General features: G+C 35.7%; 1 protein-coding gene across 1 annotated transcript in view; it reads left to right on the top strand.

Moving 5' to 3' along the window:
• The first annotated feature begins 2,054 nt into the window (after positions 1 to 2,054).
• The window catches only part of tei (irregular chiasm C-roughest protein teiresias), a 197,188-nt gene continuing 181,199 nt past the window's right edge, over positions 2,055 to 18,043 (top strand). The window contains exon 1 of the mRNA XM_018106562.3: positions 2,055 to 3,139. The gene's annotated coding sequence lies outside the window, so the exon portion shown is untranslated. The remainder of the gene's footprint in view (positions 3,140 to 18,043) is intronic.

The raw sequence follows: 18,043 nt of genomic DNA, 5'->3' as shown, positions 1-18,043 counted from the left end.
CTGCCCGCACTCACTGGAAGGCTGCGCAGAGAGTGCCAACAGTGGACCGTTCATTTAAGAGAGTGAAAGCACGCGCTCTTAGCTTGCGCAGTGTTGTCAGCTAATTTCGAAATGTGCAATGCATTCCATTTGGAATCAGACTTTTGCCAAGTCACTTGTGTCACAGGCACCTTAAATGCGACTACAATATTTCTCACACACTTAACGCATGACTGCACACACACACACGCACGCACACACGCCGCACACGAATCAAAGCAGCATTAGTTGCGCTTTTGCTGCTTGAATGGGGCGAAGGGTCAACTTCGGTTGAGAGTTTGCAAAAACATAAACAAAACGCAACAATTTATTCGCAGCACTTTTAATCAGGCAATTCAATTTCCATTGAGCTCAGCTCATCAGTCTACAGCATCCAGCAGTATCGCCCTTTGGTCTAACAAATTGTGCTAGCTCATCGCCTGCAACCCATTAAAGCTAGAGCGCTTAAGTCCGCGTTGCCCCTTCAGGGTTGCATTTGCTTTAGCCGGCGGATTAACGTGAGTTACAAAATTACACAAAAAAAAAAAAAAAAATAAAATGAAAAGGAAAGCAACAACAATTGCTTATGGATTGTCAAGCAGATGCAGCGCAGCTACCCCAGGCAGAGAAATCCAACCACCCAAACTCAAGCCAAGCCAAAAACAATGCAACCGCAACAGCAACACTAACAACGCAACAACTGTGTGTCTGTGTGTGTGAGTGTGTACTGCGTTTGCTGGTGTGTGTGCAATGCCAATGACATTTTTGTCCCATTCCACTCTCCTTGCTCCGCTCATTTTTCACATATTTTTGCCAAACTATTTTTGGAAGCATGTACATGAGGAATGACTCCTCCTGCTCTCTCCCTTTCTCTTCTTTTGTTGTTGCTGGCACTCGAAACCGTTAATTGGGTTTTATTTTTAATGATGTTTAGGCGCGACAGAAATGCGTTTCGAAGCCCACGCTGAGCATTCCTCTTCTTCTTCAACTTCTCCTATTTGGCATCTGCAAGCAGAGAACTAACAGTTATTTATTTAAAATTCGAAGGGTGTTTTCCATGATTAATGTTCCACACTCTCAGTCGGGCATGGAGTTTGTTTTACTTTTGCAGCTAGTGTGAAAAACAATTCAGCAGCTAATTGAGCAAGTGACGATGGAGACAAAAATGTCTATTAATAGAATATGTATGTATGTATGTATGTATGTATGTGTGTATGTATGTGTGTGTGTGTGACTGTGTGTATGTATATAGAGTGATTTAAAATGCGGATAATAGATAGCTAGTTAATAAAGTGCGGGTCTTAATGGTTTCACAATTAAGTTTAACGGCTCAAAATTTGTGTGAGTATTAAGAGAGAGTAGGTGCATACACATACAAATACATATACTTGTACATTATATATCTATTTATACAAGTATTTGTATATATTTAGTTTAACTCAAAGATCAACATCAATATTTGTAGACAAATTCCAACTGGGCAGAGAAATTAAAATCCCTTGCTGTACTATTCCCCTAATGCACATTACGCCAAACTCACCTGCACAACAGGTGTGTACTTGTCGTAGGGTCAGCTAAGCCAACGCAGGCAGCAGCTACTGTAAACGCATTGAACGTGAAGCAAAACAAATACTTCCATTAAATTTACCTTTTGCACACCTACACGCGGCCTCAGTCGACGTTGATCTCTAATTTATTATCAATGCAGTTGCAGTCGGCAGCAGCAGCGACGCTGGCAGCGGCAGAGTCAGATGACACTGCAAATGCCGACAAAGGCGTGCAAGAACGAAAACAAAAACAAAAACCGGCTAATAGCAGACGAAATGCAAAGAGTGCGCCAGCTGGCAAACGAAACACAGAGATTTCAGCAGAGAGACATAGCGCGATAGAGAGAGAGCCAACGCGAGCACGACAAGGGAAGCGAAACAATTGGAAATGAAAAGGAACTAAGGAAAGTGCTTGCGCTCACTGGAAACAGCACATTCGTTGTTATGCTAGGCAGCATTATGTTTCGTTAGCTACCATCCGTTCCGTCCTGTTGGTACGTTAGTTTGCGAGCGTTTGTCGTCAGCATCGGACGTGTGTCGTGTGCGATTCGAATTGATACGTTGAATTCTTACGCGAAAAACGGAGTACAATCGTAAGCGCGTTGTAATTTTTTGGCGAATCATTTCCGTGTGCCAGCTCTAAATTAAATGCGCGACAAAGAAGCAGCAGAAATCAAAATATAATATTTAAGCTGACGAGCTGAGCGTTGCAATTTTTGGCGCCGCGCGCGAAAAACTCATTAAAAAGTTCGACGCTTGACATGTTAAATATGCACAATAAACACGCGGCACAACAAGGCAAACATAATTAATTGCCAACGCTCGTTTCAGTAGCTCTGTCTCTGTCTCTCTCCCTCTCTCTTACTCTGTCCTTCTTTCGTCTTGTTTACTTCTGTGCCCGTCTGTGTTTGTGTGTAAGTGCGCCAGTATCATTGTGTGTGTGTGTGTGTGTGTTATTTAAAAATCAAAATTAATTGCATTTCAAGCATATTTAAATACGCATAAACGCTGAAGAGCTCAACGGGAGTTTGCGGTTTCAATTGTGAGTAAATAGCGAACAACAACAACTGAAACGCCAAACAACGACAACAACAACAACAACTGTCGCCGCTGCTGCTACTGCTTGTTGTGCGCGCAATTTCCGGTTTCCGTTTCCTCTACGCGACGTTCGCGAAGTTCTAAAAAAGAAAGAAAAAAACGTTGCTGCCCACCAAATTTGTCAACAGCAGCAATAACAGCAACAGCAGCAAAACAAAAAAAAGTGTTAAATAGCAGTAAAGTTCTCCAGTGTTGCCTGACCAAGCAAAGGCCTGGAGCTATTTCGCCTGCAGCTGCAGCGTTGCCAATTCCAATTTGAAAATTCAAAATAATTGCCGAAAAAGTAAAAAAAAAAAATTATTAATTTACAATAGCAACAGCTGATTGCTTACTGTTAAAAAATATATTTAAAAAATAAATAAAATAAAAAGCGCTGCCCACTTGGCGGCTGCTACTTTCGTTTTCTCCGTAACAACAACAAATTCAACACGGTGGACACCGAACTGGCTCAAAGGAACAACAACAAATTGAAACAGGTTGGTGGAGCTGGAACTTCTATTTCACAAATGTCTTTGCTCTTGAGTTTATTGTTCAGGGCCCAGCAGCAACAGCAAATATATATATATGCTAGACGTTCAGATAACACTTAAAAGCATAAATTACACGATAGGAAGATACTTCTTAATGGGAAAAATGTATTTATACTTTTTATTATATATCTATTTTTTTTTAAATAATAATAATATAATAATAATATAAATAATAATATAAATAATGTAATTTAAACAGTCTGTCTATGTATTTGTATACTCTAAAATATATTCTAAAATAATTTAAACACAAACATAATTTTATTTTGTATGTATGATTTGTATTAAAGGGTAAAAATAATAAATAAATAAATAAATAATATTTTTGCACTCTCAAATACGTTCCACAAAAATTAAAAAAAAATTCAAAAAGTCTTTACTAAAAAGAAAATACATAGATCAAGAAAATAATATTATTTATTTTTTAAAACTTACACATATGAAAAACAAAATAAAGTAAAATGAATAAGAAGATAAAGTAAATTTATTACTGAAATAAAATTGTAAATAGTTTTTGTAAATTTAATTTCAGTACAAATGAATACTAATTTTTTTCTTTTTTTTTAATGAAATTTTAGATAAGTATATTATTGGTTATTTATTTATTATTATTTTTTTTTTTTTTTTTTTTTGGTTTTTTAAGTGTTTATAATATAACTATATATATACTTTTAATGCTGTTTGGACGTGAACAATCTGATAACATATTTAAATATTAATTCCTTAACATATACAAATATGTAAGATTTGCATGATTTAATGTATATCATCCCACCTGCCCCTGCTCTATAGGGTATACGCAAATGGTGGCGTGTAAGGACAAGCAATAAAATGCGCGCCAAAAAGCAGGCAACAAAAGGCGAAACGCAAAGGTGCGAGAGCGCCGCCAGTGACTGTGAGGGGGGCGAGCGGGGGGTTGTGCAGTGCAGGTGCGAAATGTTTATGTGGCACATAAAACTAGCGCGCACCGTGTCGCATTGTTGTTGGTTTTCCCCAGCTGGGAGTAGGATTGCTGCTCGACGTTGCGACGCGTCGCGCTAGGGTTGCCATTTTTATTTTATGAACTTTTATTATGTTTATTTGCTCTGGCTCTTGTTGTTTTTATTTTTGCATTTGCTTTTTATACTCCAGCGCCCAGCTGCCTGCTTGGCTGCTGTAAACAATAATCATAATAATCGTAATCACAGTCGCAGCCCACGTCGGCGTCGTCGTCGTCGTCGTCGTCGTCGCCGGCAGAGCAGCAAGTGCGAGCTTTGATTGACGGGGGAGTATCCTGTAAATATCTTTAAATTTGGGGAATGCAAAAATAAATTAAATTGGAGTTATTTTAGATTATTTAATAAATTGAAAGCATTTGAAGCAAACAATCTTTGTAGGAAAATTGACAATATGTAAAGATTTCTGGAATTTAAAGGAGGAATTCTAAATTAGAAATAGAAGAAAAAAGAGAAAACCCATCATTTGTAATTTATATTAAAAAATCACTTGAAAGTTTGTAGAATAATCTCAAGAAAAATGGAAAAGGAAAGGAGTAAATAGAAATGTATTCAAGAAAATCATTTTATAAAAAAAATAAATAAACAGAAAATATTCTATAAATATTCTATTTGCACATTTTGTAGTATATGCATTTTTTTTTTTTTTTATTTAGAATGAAATTGTATTACAATTTAATGATTTTATAATGATTACTTAAATACTTCAATATACAACAATAATGAAAAGTATATAATTTCGTTTCTTTTTCTATAATTTATTTTATTTATTTCAGCCTTTTTTAGTGGAAAGCATATTAAATGATTTATTTCACTTATGTTTATGATAACAAATTTACTTATAATATGATTTCATTATATCTTTTAAAAAATAAAACTATTATTGTTTGTATTATATATATATATTTTTTTAAATTTTAATATTAATGAAGGTGTAAATTCACTCTATATATATTTATTTTTATATGATTTTATAATATTAAAAAAAATGATTATTATTATATTTTTAAATAAAATAAATATTTTAAAATAATACTAAAGAAAAAGTAATGAAATTATATTTTGTATTATTATGATTTTATTATATATTAAAAACTTTAATTATTAGTTTTAAATATGCATATTTTTTTTAAAATATTTAAATATTTTGTTAAATTATATATAGAAATTTAGATTATCTTCCAAGAGAATAGTCATGCAAAGTTTTCTTTATAGTGCCCTTCGTCTCTTACATACCCTCACGTACCCACATCATACCCACTTTAATTGCACTTGTCTGTGTAGAGGGTATGAAGAGCGGGCAATGGGACTAAAGCGACGCGTGTTTTAGGCACTTCGTGTTGCTTGTTTTTAGACGCTTTCGCACGTTTGTTCGCACCTAGTCAAGCGCTCACACAATAGGCAGGCACACACGCACACACGCACACACACACACACGCTGGTGTTGTATGCCTTGTACTAAATTGCGCACAATTGAAAGCATACTTTCGGCCGGCTGCGAGCATTTAGTGTGCACTTCTTGGCCAACGCGCACGCTAACAGAATTTGAATGCAAATGTCGCCTGAGCCATCATCTACTCAGCCTCTGGCCTCTGCCCCTCGCAGCTCCATTGCTTTATTTATCGCACTTTCCTGTTGGCTCTCTCACTCTTCTCAACTGTGGCATTCTTTTTGGGCGCGCACCCCAGAGACATTTGCCTGCGCTGTCGTTGTTTTTGTTTGTCATTTTCTTCTTCTTCTTCTTAAAAAAAGGTTGTATTTTTTATTTATTCAACATTACATTAAGCTAACCTTTCATTTCGAGTTAACAATATAATATTCAGTTATTGTTTGCCTGAATTATATTTTGAATGAAAATGAATTCCTGGGAAATAAATTCATAATTTTTTATAGTGATTTACAATTACATATAAGAGTCATTTTTTTGTGGAATTTAAATAAATGGTCTAAGCTTCTTAAATTGCAGCTATAGGTATGGAAAGTTTATCTCTTTTTTATGATAAAAAAATATATATTTATACTAAATATCTAAGTTTAAATATGATTTTTGAATTAGGTTCAAAAGGAATGTTGTCTATAAAAAGTTTTAAAGTACTTTTTAAAAAGTTGTATAAAAAAGAATTTTGTAAAATAAAATATATTTGTATTTTACGTAATAGGTCAGATAATACTGAAAGAGACAATATTATTTATATATGTTATTTAATATTGTATAATATATAGCATCAAGTGCTGATAAAAATTCTTCATTTGGTTTAATGAAATAATTATTAATAAATGAAATTGAATTTAAAGTTGAAGTTCGCTAGAATCTCTTAAATATTATATAAATGTAATTAAAAAATGATAATTTATCAGTCTGAAAAAATAGCAGAAATTTAAATTCAAAACAACTTCAGCCTTCTATTTGAATAAATATTCTGCTATTTAATAAAATTTAAATTCTTTGGCAATTCTATTTATAGACATTTATAATTGCATATTTGCTTCATTACAAACGCTTTCACTTTGAAATGTTGCTAATGATTTGCCATTTTGATGAGGCCATCAAAATTCCTCGGCAGCTAATTGAACCTAATACGCTAAATCAATAATATTAAGACAGGAGGTCAAACAATGCATGTCTGCGCGCCGCTGAGTGCTTGAGTGTATACACATGTATGTGTGTATGTGTGCGTGTGTGGGTATTTGTGTGTGGCTGCTGAGGCATAATTTCATTAGATTGGCCCTGGCCATAAGGCTTATCGACTACGTGGCTTAATTAGATTAATGAAAAATAGGCTTAGCCATGGCCAGCGAACGAAAGTGGCTTAAAGCCATTGTGTTTAAGCCAAATAATGAATACACTCACGCATTTCACTTCAACTTGTGGAAGATAACTTAAGGTTTTCCCTGGAAAATTGCAGGAAATTTTGGAGAATTGAATTCGAGCATAGCCGCAAAAGTCTTCAAGTCTTCATTATGCAACGCTCGGCTGCCATTTGGCAGTCTCTAATAAGGGAAGCAGCCAAAGCCAAAGGAAACTTATGGCCAAACATTTTTGGGCTGGCCAACAAATTTGTCGAACTGTTTAAAACTGAACGCTGTCCGTGACACACAACAAATTCAACGTTCATGAGAATGGAATTTCCGTTTTTGTTGTTGTTGTTGTTGTAATATCCAGTCCCCAGTACATAAGACTCGAGGCTCCAGGCTCGTAGCTTCGAGTTCCATGTTCCATTGCTGCAAGCATTTTATGTTTTCAAATTAATTTTAAACAATTTTCTTCATTTTCCTTTTATTTGGTTTTTTCTTCTTTTTTCGTTTTCGTTTTCTATGCCCCGCTTGGCTTTTCGCTGGCCAAGTTTTGCGCGAGTCCGAGTTTTTGACATAATCTATTATAAGCGCTTATAATAATTTCAGCGTCAAGTTTTCTCTTAGTCTTGTGGGGTGGGGACCAATTGGCTGGCTGGGGGCTGCTTTTAATTGTAGGCGTGGCCCAGACTTAATGAGACCAGTTTTGAAATGTGCGCCAGGGGTGTGATTTCCTGGTGGGCAAATGCCAACAGAACAGAATTTAATTAATATTTATGCATGTATTCCAAACGCGTTTGCTGCCCAAATCAAGCCAAGCCGAAGAGAAGAAAGTGTTGCCAAAGGTCTGCTAAAAGTGTTGGGCAATTTGCGAATATACTTGCTCAAATGTAGCAGCATTAATAAATCACGATAAAATTCACAAAAGTTACCTTCGAAATCACTGTGGCTGCCACTTGCGGTTCTTTTTACACACGCACACACACACACATAGTAGGGCCAGCTTATGACAGTGACTTATTGTAGGCGGCTTTTAGGTAGCATTATGAGAGAAAGTGTGTGTGTGTGTGTGTGTGTGTGTGCCCATACATTTAATAAAACAAAAACTTAAGTAACTGTGAGGTCTGTGAAGGCAAAGACTCAGCATTTTGTTACTTGAATTGGAAATAATTTTATTTAAAAATGTATAAATAGAAAACTTAGTTTTGTAGTAAATGTCGAACAAGTCTTTAAATAAGATATATAAATAATATATATAAATAAATAATATAAATATTTAGTTTAAATTTTATAAAAATATTTTGCTTCATTTTTGTTATAATAAAATATATTTTAGATAATATAAGTTATTTTTTTTAAATTTTATTTATTTATTTGTATGGGACACTTTTTTAATCAATTTACCGCGTACAAAAGTTTTGTGCTTAAAATGTTGTTAGCTAAGAGCACATGATACATTGTCCTTTTTAAATTTTTTTTGTAATATGGAAATTGATTTATTAGAGTTTAACATAGGGAAAATCAATTAATTATATATAAAATAAATATGAATTTTTAATTTTGTAGTTATATAGAACAAGTCATTTAATTATATTAAACACTTTACTTTTATGATATATTTCATTTACTCAAAAGGCTTTCTTTATATTTTATATCATAAAATTTTTGTAGAAATATGTATTATAAATAAAATAAATAAAATTATTAATTATTAATAGTTAATGTAAATACTTGTGAATATTAAGTGATATAAATAATTAATTATAAATAAATAAAAATAATAAAATAAAATAATACAAAAATCTAAAGACTAACAATAATTATAACCAAGAAGACATTTCTTAGGGGCAGAAAACGATTTTAGGATATAGTAAGGTTTCTGGGATCAGAATTACGTTTAGCTGTTTAGATGAGGACATGATTCAGCATGTCTTGAGTGTGGTATCGTCTAAGTCTTCTCCCCGTAAGCGTGTGCCTAGTTGTTTAGTACCTAATTGGTCAGGCTATTTGTATGAGAATTTATTCACTCTAGGCAGTGTTTGACCATCGCCTGGACTTTGTCTTCAATTTTAGTAACCCTGAGATATTATTCTAAATCTATATTCTAAGTCTATTGTTTATTGCAAATCACTTTCGCTCTTTAAACTACTTTTCTCTTTGTTTTGCTTAAGCTTTAAAAGATCTCTTTTAATCGATATATTCTGATAGTTTAATATTATATATATATATATATTACATATACAGATATATACATGTACATATATATAGTATACACTTGCACAGTTCATGTGCAATATGCGAAAAGTCGCTTTTAGCTAAAAATTTTGCCAGTGTCGGTGCCAAAAAATGCAAATTTAAAATGCGTTGGCATGTCAAAAATCCACACATACTCACACACACATACACATACATGTGCCTGGAGTGTGGCACAGGGTGCAGCTGCAGACAGTGGCACAAGGGGGCCAAATGCGATGAAAATCGATAAACGAGACACTTGTGTGTGTGTGTCTGCGCTTGTCGAGGGTTAAGCTTTTAGTAGTATCTTTTGCTATGCAACTTCCATACACGATTTTGGCAAGCGTACAACAAAACGTACGTATAAGAGACAAAGAGGGAGACTGGGAGAGGGAGAGCGCAATAGAGTGAGCGAAAAGAGAGCTGGCAACAAATAGCTTAATAGGAAATAGCGTAAAAGCGTCGCCAGAATCGCCCTAACTATAGATACATATACATATATATATGTATAGTTATATGTGGGAGGCAGCGCTGATAAGGCGCATGGGTTGCCCATGGAATGAGCCTGGTGTGGGCGGGGCTTGCACATAACTGTGCTAGCGAAAAAATCCTTGCACGTATCGCGCTCAAGAAATCGGCAAACGCATTGGCATGTCCTTTCCATCCATTGTTGTAGCTGTGATGCTTCTTCATTTCGTTGCTCTTCTCGCTAATGTTGTTGTTGTTGCTGCTGTAGTTGTTGCTGCTGCTGCTGCGCAAGGGTTAAGGCGTATCGGAAAGGGGTGCAACAGCGGAGGTCGCTTATCGGATAATGTCGCCCCTCGCACTGTGACTGTGTCTGTCGCGCTGTGCGGCATTAGTCAAATGCAAATTTTTATAGCAGCCCTCCTCTGTCTGTTTACTGGCAGCGCCGATAAGCGCCTCGCATAAGCGTATACCCCAAATGGATTTTCAGCGCCAGGGCGAGCCAAAAGGAAGGAAGCTGCTCCCGCAGCATTTAAAGAAGCCCCCAAATTACAATGTATTCGCGCAGATTAGCGCATGTGAAAGTGAAACAGGTGTGGCTAAATATTGAATATTTTGTGAAAACGTTGGAAAATCGCTGATTATTTGAATCACTGGCGGCTTAGATGTTGAAAGCGAGCTAAAAGGGTTTTAATATATTTATTAGAAAACAACGAAAAAATAATATGAAATTATTATATTTTATATATATTTTATTGATAGCAGAAAATTATGTTTGACGGAGTGAAATCAACTTAAAACACAGAAAATAAATGAACGAACATAAATGTAGTATTATTATATACACACACATATTGAAAATACATAAAAAATACTAATATTCAAGAATTAACAAAAAAAAAAAAAAATTTAACAATGTATATAAACAATTTATAATAAGAATATAATGACAAAAATGCAGAAATACAAAAAATTTGCATAATGCTAATTTAATATTTGAAAATCACGTATTATCATTATACAAAATTACATTTTTACTCTTACATTTTATATTATTAATTAAGATTATTAACGATTATTATTAAAAAAAATTAATTAAAATAAAATAAAGAAAATTTAATTTGTTGTGTTTCATAAAAAAAATATATAATAAATTATTAATATTAATTTACAAAAAAAAAAAAAATAAATAAAAGTAAAACAAAAATTAAATAAATAAAATAATTCCTTGTCCATTTGTATTTCAATCATAACTTTTATTTTCAATATTTTTTTTTTTAAATATTCCTATAAAATTTTATTTACTGTCTACATACCGAATTTACAAAAGGTTTTTATGAAAAAGAAAAAAGAAAAAATAGTAGCTGAACCTACGTATGTATATTTAAATATATGTATTATATTTTTTAATAACAATAAATGTGTTTATTAAAAACCATTTCTGCTTAAGATGAGCCTCAAAAGCCCAACGAATATGGCATTCGCTTGCTCTTTCAATTTTTAAAGTATATTCCTTAAAATAGCTGAAGCATCAGCATCCGCAACAGCAGCAACAACAACTACAACAACAACAATCGCATTACCGTCTAACGGAAGCCGCCACAAATGAACAACATTGGCACGACCTTCCCAGCAGTGCCGACGTCTGCCCGCCACATCCCGAAGGGGCAGGCTGCATCACGCGCCCCGAAGTAGGCAATAAGCAACGTGTTTGTGTATGTGGCACAAACATTTTAGCGTATTTTTATTACACATGCAGGCGAGTACGTCTCTGTGTGTTTGTGTGTGAGTGTATGTCGACAGGCTCATTGCTGAATTTATGAAAATTTTTGCCCTCTGATATGGGAAGCTGGAAAGCTGAGGGTTGGGCTGAAAAACATTAGCACCCAATAGAGTTTAATGCGTGCGTGTCAGCCTACCATGCTGTATGTGTGTGTGTGTGTGTAGAGTGTAACCCCCAGCGGATGTGTATCCTGTCTGCGTGTGGCCCCAGCTGTCGGGCTCCTGATGCCGATGCCAATGCCAATGCCAATGCCTAACGTCAACGCTGCCAACGCCAGCGCCAATTTGCGGCTTAACATCTTTGAATTATTGAGGCGCGTTGGGGTCGGCACACACATACACACACATACACCCATAGCTATAGATCGAAAGCCAGTGGAGGCTTCCCCACAGTTCCTTCAGTCGCTCAGTCCAGCTCAACTTTGCGTGCTTTTGGCCAAATTAAAATTTTATCAAAATGAAATTTGCGGTTTTTGTGTGTTTAGTTTCAAATTTTTGAAGTGATTTTTCGTTGCTTGTCTGCTGAATGTTGTTGGTGTTGTTATTGCTTGTTGTTGTTGCTGTTGTTGTTGTTGCTGCTGTCGTGTCCCCGGCTGCGTTTGGCATTTCCTGAGGCTGAGCGGAAGTTTTGGTTTATGAAAGCTGGCAGCGAGAGATATGCTCTGCGAATATTTTAGTTTCGACAACAAAAGCGCGATTCCAGATTCCAAAATCGACTGGCTAAACGTAGACTTTGGCATTCTTGTGTAGCTGCATATTAAATGAGCATTGGGTATTTGCCCTGGGACTGGCAGTGTGTGTGGGCCAGTGTGTAGTCGTGTGTGCGTGTGTGTCTGTAGAATAAACATCAAGTATACGCCTCGCATAAATAGAAAATGCGGCGAGCCAGTCGGCAAATGTTTATTCTCAAATTGATATTGACATAGTAGCTGTTGCAATTGAAAAGAGAGCAGAAAATAAATGTAGATTGAATTCTGTGATGAAATATGAAATTTCAATGTGAATAGTTGGGTATACCTGTATGCAAAGTAGTGGTAGAATTTTTTTCAAGATTAGCTGAACTGGATGAGGAGCAACTCAGGCAGAGTTTTGTAAGCTTTTTAACCGATAAAATACAAATACAACCCAAAGACTTCTAGGCAAAATAACCATATGAGATCTGTAAATAGATGTTCTGAGCCCTCAGTACTTGAATAACCTTCTATATTTTTTGTTAAAATATAATATTTTGTTAAATAAATTGCCATGACTTATTCAAGTTACCCACAGTCCAATTTTTTTTTTAGACTTGTATAAAAATTTAACTCTTTTTCTTCTGCTTACACTTCCTTTACTTCACAATTCCTGCTAGAACTCAACAAAATGTTAAATACACCTTCATCCACAACCAATTGTCAAAGGCTCAAAGTAAACATCAGGCATCTCTCGGGATGTGTTATTTATAGCCGGCTGCTCGATGGCCCAGCCTAACCTAACAAAAATGTTGTTCAACTGTTTGCCCGTTCATTAATTCAATTCAATTCCATCGCATTCAATGCCATTTGCTTATAGATGAGCGCGATTATAATTCACTTTTAATAACGATTTTCTGTGCCGTCAGCTACTTTCTGAGGGCTTGTAAATCTCGTTTTATGCCCCAAACGAAAACTTTACTGACATATTTTCATATAATCTGCACCTTTATTGTCTCATCTTAGGCTATCTGCCTCGCTCTGCCCTCCACTTGCTCCCACTCTGATTCTTTATCTTTCTTTAATTTTTTTCTTGCTCTGTTTTCGTTTCGGCCCTCGCCTTGCCCCGCACTTGTGTTTACATTACACTTTAACTAAGCCGCCTAAAATTATGCAATAAACTTTACTTTTACGTGTCTCCCAACCACTTGGCATGTGCCTGCCGCCCAGTCCTGCACACCTCCCCTTTCGTACATTTATTTATATTGTGTGCTGTTTTGTTATTCGTTTCTTGTTTTTTTTTTTTCTTTTCTTTTTGGCCGCTGCCGCACTTATCCTTGCGATTTTTGATGTTCGCGCATTGTAGCTCGTTAGAGCGGCCAGCGAGGTGGGCGGAATAGGGAATTGGTAGATGGGAGCCGGGAGCTGGGAACTGGGGGGCCAAGATGCCAGCGCGGCGTTGCAAATCTTATTTGATGATGCCACGGCAAATACTTTAATTTATGCAGTAATCCTATTACAAAAAAACAGCAACAACAACAGAAGCAGGCAGCAGCAGCGACAAACGGGACGAGCTTGATGGCAACCATAAAACAAAACAAAAGAAAACGGAAAAAAATCACTAAGCATTCCACATATGGCATTGATCGACTGACAGTTACTCCTTATTCTATAGTATAAATATTTTGTTTGTTCATTAATTTTTCTAAATTGTAAATCAGAAATTTTCTTTTTTAATTATATTGTTTGTAATTATTTATTATACTAAAATTTATAATAATATTTAATAAATTATGTTTATTAGTTTCATATATGATTATTGGAGATTTTCTAAAAATTATTTGACAGTGATTAAAACTCTTGAACATTTCATATTAAAAAAAAAAATAATAAAAAAAAAAACACCAATTATATACTAAATTGTAAATAAAACATAATAAAAAAATTATAAAAATTTTGCACATAGTTCAGTAAGTAAAAAGCCCTTGGTTTTATTTAATATATTAATTTTAGTTTATTTCATTTTTTTATTTTATTTAGGATGTAATCAGTATTTTATTTTATATATATAGATATTATTTATAAAAAGTACATTTTTTATAAATCACGAAAACTTCAGCAGATGTAAACTAATTTAAATATATTTTATTCAATTTTACTTTTAATATAAATATTATTATTTCCTTATATTTCTATATGTAAACTTTTAAAATTACTTACAAAAATATCTGACAAATATATCACTTATTATGGTTTAGTGGAGTATTATACTTGCCTTCGTTTACAGGGTATAACGAGGACAGTGACAACAACAATAACAACAACAACAATGCATTTATGCCCTGACTAGATTCTTACTTTCTTTGCCCAGTTGGTTGAGCATTTTATTTTGTTTTCATTTCGTGGACCAAGAACCTGTGCCCAATTCCAGGCCTTCCTTGCCACGCCCACAGTCCACAGTCCACAGCCCAGCGCCCACAGCCCACCGCCCATTGCCCAATCCCTTAGTTCATAGCCGATGCGACTCATTTGCATTTTCTGCGCGTTTGCCTTTGGGTTCTGGTATTTTGTTTTTCTTCTTCTTCTTCTCTTCCCGTTCTTTCTTTTAGCTGTTGTCTTTTGCTTTTGTATTTTCATTTTGTGCGCCTTTAGCTTTGCTATTTGCCGCATCTTCGCGTCTTAGCAGCAATTCAATTTATTTTAATTTCTGCTTTTAACACAAAAAATTACCAATTCAATTTTATGACTTTATTCCATGCGCCCCCGTGGCCCCTCTGGCCCCTCTGGCCCTGTGGCATGGCCACGTGGAGCATTTCACAAAAGCAGCTGCCATAGATCTGCAGCTCGCTTGACACCGAATCGAAGCAAATGCCGCTAAGAAGAAGAAAAAATACAATACAACAAAACGTGCAACGAGCGCGAAGTGGCAGGAGCAGGCGCAGGAGCAGGAGTAGGAGTAGGGGCCAACAAAACAGCTTTCAGCACTTGTCTATATATAAGAGTTTAAATATATATATAATATATATATACATCTTTCTATATGTAGATATATCTGTGTATATATATCAGCTTTATTGCAAGTTGTTTGCGCTATTTTTTGTTTTTTTTTTTTGTAGGTTTTTTTCCGCTCGGTTCCTTAGTTTCTCAATGCAAACAGCTGCCTCAGCTCCTGCCTGCTTTCGGTCGCTTGTCATCTTGTATCGCACTATGCAAATCACTTTATAAATAAATTTGTGAAGCGTTTGGCAAACTTTACTCAGCTCAGTATGTGCTCTTAGCTACACGATTCTCGGCCACCCCCAACCCCTTTGCTGCTACTCATTCGCTTGTCTCTCAGCTCACATTGAAAATCAGCTTAAATCGATGCAAGTGTTAATGGAATGGGGTTGTCTATGCTCCCAGCAGGAGTTGGATAGAATTTAGGGGGAGCGGGGTGTGAGAGATGGAGCTGATGTACGTGACTCAGTGCTTGTAAGCTAATCGGATAATATATCTTGGGGCTTGTTCATTGTGCATTGGCAGAAAGCGTATGTATATGTGTATGTGTATGTATATTGGGTTCAAGTAAATAGTTTAGCAAGTAGTTTATATATGTATGTATATATGATAGAAAATGCCAGCTCTGATATTATTAATCCACTTTAAATATTTTATATATGGAGTGACTGAATATCATCTTCAATCTACCTTCAATTCATTAGCCATTGAAAAGCAGACAAACAATGAATACGAACAAGAGAGCTGCCTAAACAGTCAATCAAAATGCTTGGGCTGTGATGGCACGTCAAAGGAATAACATCAAACATTAATAAGCAGCTCAATGCTCCCTCTCTCTCTCTCACACACTTTCTCTCTCTGAACGTGACACTTTTTGCCGCTGAATTTATGTAAAACACGGCGGAACAGCGGAAACCTTTAGCAAAAGGGAGCGGACTGATGGCAGCTCACTCAATCAATGATGATGCCGCGTCCCGTTTTCCCTGCCCACATTTGTCTCTCATTTTAGCTGGGGGCGTGGCATGGCGATAAAAAGCAAATATAGTCAGTCATAAACATTTCATGAAGACACAACAACAACAAGAACAGCGGAAAAATACGTAAAAATAACTGAAGTAAGCAGAAAGTTGCTGCGTTTATCAAGGATGAACTGCAGTAAAAATGGGGCTAGGTAATAAAAGCAGCCAAGCCAGGAGAAAGTCAGCAGCAAAACAGGATGTGGACGAAGTCTACTGAAATGATGTAGAATAAACAAAAATGTAATATGCCCGACGGTCACAGAGAACAGAGAACACAGAGGATAGAGCACAGCTCAGCGCGGCTCAGCTCGGCCAACATTTAGAAGGAGGCGAACAACATGTGGCAACGCCGCAACGCCGCAGCTGCCCTGGGTTATCCAACACTGACGCTCGCTCCCTTGGCCAATTGTTAAGCACCGAGAGACTAGACAGGGACACAGTGACAAAACCAAAAGATGTTCGACATTTACACACGAAATGGCTGGAGACTGAGTGCATAAAGTCGCGGCACAAGCGAAAACCAATTTCGTGTTGGTCTTTAAATGGCGAAACACAGACTGCCAGCAGCAGCAGGAGTAGCAGGAGGAGGGCTGCCATCAGCAGCTGCCTCCTGCTCTAGCGTTTGGCTTGTTGTTATTTTGGCATTGGTTAAAATGTAAATTTTATCTGCACGTTAAATGGCTATAGAAACAGATACAGCTATAGATTTAGCTATAGATACAGCTAGAGATACAGTTACAGCCACAGCTTCAACTTCAGCTCGAGCCAATGCGATTTTTATGTGACAGAAAATCTGTGGAAAATGCTTTTGCTATTGGCTTTCCTCTTTATTTTTTTTTATGGCGAATCGTTGAGCAAAACTAAACTAAAACCGAACGAAATTGACTTAGTGTGTGTGAGAGATAGAGTGTCTGTGTGTGTGCACTCCATTCGATTGATAAGCATGCCATTTTTATATTGGTTTTTGGCCAGTTTTGCTTGTCAAAGACTCGAGCACAAAGTGTTGCAATGAAATTGCTCAAGCACAGTTTTATGCCATTTAGTTAAATGTTTAGTTTTCTTTTGCCTAAATGAAAGTAGTCGGCGAAGCCCTGAGATTACTAAGAAATTATTATAAAATGGAAGATTTGTGTTTAAATATTTATATGTAGCCCTAGTAAACAAATCATATTTTGATTCTTTGCATTCCTATATATTTATATAAATATCATACAATATGAAATTCCTTATCATTGTAACCATAATAGACTTTTCATTTTTCTATTTTCTCAAATCCCTCAACGAGTTTTTCCCTTCACAAAGCTCACTTACATTTAGTGCAATTTGATCCTATGAAATATTTCTTGTGTTTGCGAAGAAAAATTTATTTTGCATTTACTTTTGCAATACTTTGTTTATCTTGTGCTTGAAATTGGCATAGAGAAAAGTGTGTTTCTTTTTTTTTTTTTTGGAAAATTAACAAATATAAAATGTTTGAAAAGTGTTGCCACATGGTCGAGGGACTGCAATTGTTATTATCTTGCCATCATTTTTGCTGGCATACTGCATTGGCAACGCACTTTTATCTAAATAGAAACTGACAACATCTAATATTTGAGGTTCTCTCTCATCTTCTCTTCTACTTCTTTCCTTTCTTTTTTTGTGGTAGGGTGGCAACACTTGCCAGCTGGCCAGCGTTTTCTAGCTTTGGATTCGTAGCTAAATAAAAACATTGCTTTAATATTTGCTCTTAATTAAATTCGAGTTCTCTCGAGCGTAAAGCCAAAACCGGAAAAATAAGAAGAAGAAAAAGAGGTGCAGAAACTGAATTGGAAACTTTTGCGAGAGAGTGGGACAGAGAGAGAGATAGAGAGTGAGAGAGTGAGTGCTAAAGGGGGACAGCCATCTGTATAA

Source organism: Drosophila navojoa, chromosome 5 (genome assembly GCF_054131105.1).
Source record: "Drosophila navojoa isolate 15081-1374.11 chromosome 5, UAZ_NAV_1.0, whole genome shotgun sequence".
NCBI lineage: Eukaryota > Metazoa > Arthropoda > Insecta > Diptera > Drosophilidae > Drosophila > Drosophila navojoa.
The sequence above is the reverse complement of the archived record's forward strand: the minus strand, read 5'-3'. Positions and strand labels throughout refer to the sequence as shown.